The sequence below is a fragment of the Bombus fervidus genome, chromosome 6 (assembly GCF_041682495.2).
Source record: "Bombus fervidus isolate BK054 chromosome 6, iyBomFerv1, whole genome shotgun sequence".
NCBI classification, from domain to species: Eukaryota; Metazoa; Arthropoda; class Insecta; order Hymenoptera; family Apidae; genus Bombus; species Bombus fervidus.
This window is the reverse complement of record NC_091522.1, coordinates 5258384-5264521: the sequence shown is the minus strand read 5'-3', so window position 1 is coordinate 5264521 and position 6138 is coordinate 5258384. Positions and strand designations below refer to the sequence as shown.

Genomic DNA, 6138 nt, shown 5'->3' with positions numbered 1-6138 from the left:
ACAAAATAGTACTGAAGGTTTTATTTCCAAATTATTGTGTGTTTAATGTGTTTTTACTTATTTGTGTTTGATGGTAGAATTTCTGTATGCAAGTCTTCAAGTCATTGCGGTGTTAATTATTTTGAACGTTTGGCCTATCGACAAGTTGTTACTTAGTCCCAAGTGTTACGTTGTGTGTTCTATTTCTTTTATAGATTATTAGTAGTAGTTTAGTTTAGAATATAGATTATTTATATATATATTTTTTTTATATATAGACATGCATGTTTCATAATGTAGTTCCTATTTTATAACTCTTTATCAAAATTTAAGCTAGTTTTAAGTATGTATCTTAAATTACTGATTTGATTTAATAATGTTGAATGCGCACACATATATATATATTTCTGATAATGTAACCTTTATTTCTTTAATATTATAACATTGTATGTTTTATGTATTCGTTAGACTATTAGTTTTTTTTTTTTTTTGATTTCATATATACATATATTTCATAAATTGATAATATTGTATTCGTTGCATAGTATTGGAAGTACTGACTCTAATATTTACTGGGTTATTACATGTTTGGCATATATGTTTATACTTATATGTAACTCTCCGAGTTGTTGCAGCGTTGATTGATTAAAATATATTTATTTATACATATATTCCTGGCGTTTCAATCATTTCCCTTTCTGTAGTTATTCTTATTTCCTGGTTTGTTTGTTTGGTTCATGACTCGTTCAATCCATTAGTTGGTTCTATTTATTTTATTTTATACTGGTTGGGTTTATATTATATTATATTGAACCATAGGTTTTCAAATTGCAAATCGGTTATTGGTAGGTTTATTTAGATTTGTGTATAGAGTGGTTTCTTGTTCTCGTTACGGCTCGTGCGGAGCGCGGGACGTGACACCCCCGCCCTTGGAGTTCAAATTTCCAAAGGAAATTTGACTGATAGTGTCTCTGAGTTTGTTTATGGCGGATGTAGATGTCGTTGGCTGTTGAGTTACTACCGGTGTTATCGATATCCCTTGAGGTTATGTTGTTTGATCGTCGATATTTCGTCTTCCTTTGAGGTATAATAGCAGGTGGGTGACTGAGCCGCATATTGCTCCTAATAGGGCGATTCCACATCCGTAAGTTTCACGTAACTGGTATCCGTGTATGGCTATATCTATTATGGTCTTGATTAATTTAAATATTACGAGTATTCCAAATATTGCTGCACTGACAGTTCCGAATTCCATGAAACCAGTCCATAAGCTTGATACGGTATTTTTCGCTATTGTCGTCAATGTGTTTACGTCCATCATTCCCAGGATGTTTACTGTTCCAGGGACGATTGTTTTTCCTGTCGCTCCTCTGGCCAATGTGTTCAAGACTGCAGTTTTTTCTGCCGGGAACATGACGTGGTCCCGTAGTGCGTCCAGGTCCTTTTGGGTATATATTCCGCTCGTGGCCAATGACGATGGTGCTGAATATCGCCACGTTTGGCGCACGTCCGGGCGGAGTTCCTGTGGTGCGATTGCTTCCATGGGTTTTGGTACGAATTTGTGCCAGAGTCCGTCGATGTTGTATAACGTGGGTAGTACTGCGCTACATTCTCTATGGTTTCCGTGTTGCGTTATGATGTGTGTTTTTGGCGTTAGAAATGCGGTGCGATTCCCTTGCCAAACGGGTAGCTCCGAGTAGCATTCTGTTGTATGTCGTATCTTTACTTGTACCGGAATGCATTTGACTATGTGGACCGTTTCTCCTGCGATCAGAGCCATATGTTATTTTGATGAGGTGATTTGACGATGACCAGGTGATTCATCTGGGACTGGGCGAGAAAACCAGAAGAAGAACATAGAAAATTACAAATTTTACATCATTGTGATATATAACATCACAATGATTACATGCAACAGAGTTCTTAAAAGAACGTAAAAACTAGATTGGGGTTAGGTTTCAACGGTGAAGATTTGGCCTTAGCAGCGATCTTCGCCACTCGTAAATCCGTTTCTTACTGTCGAGTTTATTAGAAATAAGAATAACCTTTTATTATTATTAATATACATAAAAAAAAAGAGAAAAAATTTTTATATTTATATATATATGTTTTATTTTGGGTTTTACGTATATGTTATCAGTGAAAATAAATATTATGAAAGCTACTTGGGTTATAATTATATACATATATGCATACGTATTGGTAAGTAATGAGATTTGTTTTATCGTTATAAATATATATGTATATATTATCAATAGAATAGATATGACAAATGTAGCTTGTTTTTGAATATATATATATGTGCGTGTAATGGTAAATATGACGGCCTCTTTTTTTTTTATGAGTCACTTGCATTATCAATGGGAGTGAGTGTTATAAACATCACCCACTTTACAACATGCGTGTGTATATATTGGCAAACATAAGTAAAATTACATGCATAGTTATAAATGTTGCTTGTTTACAGGTGGATAGCATAAGTACTTGGTTTTGTGCGTAGCATACAAGTACTTTATGGTTCTACGGTGCGGAATGCTAGTCCTTGAACTAAAAAGTATCTTTCAAGGTGAGTCAAATTATTGTAAACGATCATGCATGGGATGCATGATATAGCGGGTTATACGTCCGCTAGGTTTATATCGCACATACGACAGTATTTTATACGTGTTCTTGCAGGTATTCCGCACAGGAAATGAGTGGGCGGCTCGTCACATAGGTACTGGTCGTCTGGATCTAAGTTGTCGAAACAGTATTGACAAAGATAGCCGTCATTGAAATGGTAGACGGAGCGTATCAACCGGACACAGAGGCAAGATTGAGCATCCTCCGTCGCCTCCACATCGAATGCGGGAACGGACCCATCTGGGTTCTCCATGTCAGGGTTGATGAACTCGTCGCCCCTTTACGGTTGCCTTCAATTGTCTTGTATCTGTGGCCTTAAAGGTACTGTTTAATTTATTTAATTTAATATGTGTATAATGCATTGTGCGTGGGACAGCTATTATGCATTACAAAATCCGCTTCTACATGTTAGATATAATAATATAACAATACTATGTAGATTAATACATGATAAAATATCCTTTTACTCCGGTTATATTTATTACTAACTCTCAATTAATCTATCTTAATTATTTCCTAACCACTTTCTATACTTATTAGCTATTTTACTTCTTCTTATTAGTCTGCGAAATTCATGCATGTACACTTCCTTGTATGGTGATTGATTGTTCACGAGGTAAGTTGCACTTTCACTGTTTCAGTTATTCGTTGAACTAACACGTTTTACATTCAAACATTAATTGGAGCACTCGTAATAATCTTCTATTCCTTTTCAGGTTTTCGCTGTCTGTGTTATTCGACGAACAGTGTCATGCTTCCGCAGTTTTGTTATAACATTTAGTAATGTTGTATTTTGCATTAAGGCTATTAAAGTTAACTTGTTCGTTTATTTTCAGCTGGCTGTCGTACATGGTGTTCCGCAGACAGGGATCCATAACCTATTTTGCACGTAAACCTTCTTGTATGATGATTACTTGTTCACAAGGTAACTTTCACTTTCACTCTTTTAATTATTTGTTGAATCAACACGTCTTATATTCAAACAATAATTGGAGTACACATAATAATTTTCGTTTTTCTTTTTAGGTTTCCGCTATCTGTGTTGTTCGACGAACAGTGTCACACTTCCCTTTGATTTAACCACAATATAATTATAACATTTAGTAACCTTGTATTTTGCATTGAGACAATTGAAACTAATTTATTCACTTATTTTAGGTAGCTGTCATACATTACGTTCCACGAACAAGGAATCATAACCTATATTTGCACATACACTTTCATGTTCACAAGGTAACTTCCACTTCCACTAGTTAATTATTCATTGAGTTAACACGTTTTATATTTAAACGATAATTGAAGCACACATAATAATTTTCCCTTTTTCTTTTAGGTTTTCGCTATCTGTATTATTCGACGAACAGCACCACAACATACACTACTGCACTACGTTGCCCACTGCAATCACTTTATTCATCGTTTATTTCGATTATGCGCTAGTTTTAACTTATTTAAGTGCACTGTTCGCGGAATCCCATTTACTTCAATCTTGACGTTTTGGTTCTGCAAGATTTCTAGCACTTTATGCGGTCCTGTGTATTGATCGGAAAACTTTCCTTTGCTAGGTTCCTTTAGTAGGTATACTAGATCTCCAATTTTGAAATTTTGAGGGTTAATTCGTCTGTCGTAATATTCTTTTGATCTTAGTTTAGATTTTATCAAATTTTCTCTTGCTGTTTGCTGCACGGTGTTGATTTTATCGAACAGGTCTCTGAGATATTCCGTATAAGTTGGTTCCATGTTTTCTTCGATTAGTATTTCGCCAGTGGGTTCTCTGGCCAACTGTCCAAAGACTAATTCGTGCGGAGAGAATTTCGTTCCTTCGTGTACAGAGGTGTTATAGGAAAACATGGCTAATTCCACCCATTCGTCCCAATTTCTGGAATTTTCGATATATAACTTGAGATATTCAATCAATACGTGGTGAGATCTTTCGATTGAACCGTTACTTTGTGGATGATATGCCGTCGTGGTATATTGTTTGATGCGGAATCTTTTTGCTATTTTCTTCATTAGTGAGGATGTAAAGTTTTTTCCTTGATCGGTAAGAATAGCTCTCGGTGACCCGAAACGACAAATAAATCGTTTTATAAAAGCGTCCGCTATCTCGACTGAAGATATTCCTCCTATTGGAATCCCGATTGAATATTTTGTTAATAAATCTTGAATTGTTAATATGTATTCGTTTCCTTTTGCTGTCTTTGGTAATGGACCGACGATATCCATACTAATTTTGTCGAAAGCCCTGCCCGGTGTATCAGTGAGTACCATTGGTTGCTTTGTTTTTATTCTAGTTAACTTTTTCAATTGGCATTCTTTACATGTTCTTACGTATTCCTGGATTTCCTTCTTCATATTTTCCCAATAATAACATTGTCGTATTCTTTGATAGGTCTTCGTTACTCCTTTATGTCCTGCTACGGATGATTCGTGTTTTTCTCTTATTATGTTATTTCGTATTTCAACAGGCGGGGTAATTACTTCCCCAGTGCAAATGGTGATGGTTAAGGTTTTTTCCATAAATATTTCTTTTAATTTTCTGATTGTATGCCGCCAGGGTATCTCTTCTAAATTTCCTTTGCTGATGCTAAAGGATGTTAATTGTTTTTCATTTACTACATCTAGTAGAGATCTTAGCGAGTTTAATAAATTTTCTGGTGTTATTGGAATATTTCTATTTTCTTTTATCGGTAGGGATACGATGTATTTCCCGGAATCGTAATTCAATCTTGCTTTTTCCAACATTAAATCTTCGTAACGAGGCAATTTTCCCGTCTCCTTCATTTCTAATGCTCCTTTATCTATCGGATTTCCATGTACATTTATAAATATTACTCTATGGTCATTTACTCTCGTAATTGAGTCTCGGGTTTCTGAAATTCTTAGTTCCGCGATTATCGTAGGTCTCGTATCCTTTTCTCGTTGTTGAATTAGTTCTGGATTTTCAGTGGAGGGCTCTTCTTCGCTTGTTGTATCCGTGTATTCTTTTTCTCGATCGAGCTCGGCTAGTGCTTCGTCAAAATATTTTACGGGTGTTTCTTCTATGGTGAGATGCTTTCGAGTAGGTTTTCCCTGTTTATCGTAATGCGACAATACGCGTGGCTTAGCCTCGAATATCGGAGAGTCCTCGGTCGAGGTATCCAATTGAAATCTTTTTAGATGTGGATATCGATCTGGCGAATCTTCTTCTCGTTTCCTGATTGGCAAGCACATCTCTGGCGGATTTCGGGATAATGCATCTGCGTTCGCGTTCGCTCTACCTTCTTTATATTGGATATCAAATTCAAAGTCCGACAATTTCAACTTCCATTTCCAAATTCTCGACGTGGGATCTTTAATGGAATTCATCCATACTAACGGTTTGTGATCGGTTATTATCGTAAACTTTCTACCATACAGGTATGGTCTGAAATGCATCGTACAATAAACGATTGCCAGACACTCCTTTTCTATGGTAGAGTAGTTTTGTTCGGCGGAATTTAATAGTCTTGAGGCATATGCGATTGGTAAATCTTTTCCGATTGGCCCTTGACTCAG

The 6138-nt window shown here is 36.0% G+C and overlaps 1 long non-coding RNA gene across 1 annotated transcript; it reads left to right on the top strand.

The window, feature by feature from the left end:
- Nucleotides 1-1041: 1041 nt before the first annotated feature.
- On the top strand, nt 1042-1722 carry LOC139988031 (uncharacterized). Its single transcript, XR_011800012.1, has 3 exons — nt 1042-1123; nt 1324-1568; nt 1637-1722. It is a non-coding gene; the product is annotated as an uncharacterized lncRNA (long non-coding RNA).
- The last annotated feature ends 4416 nt before the right edge of the window (nt 1723-6138 follow it).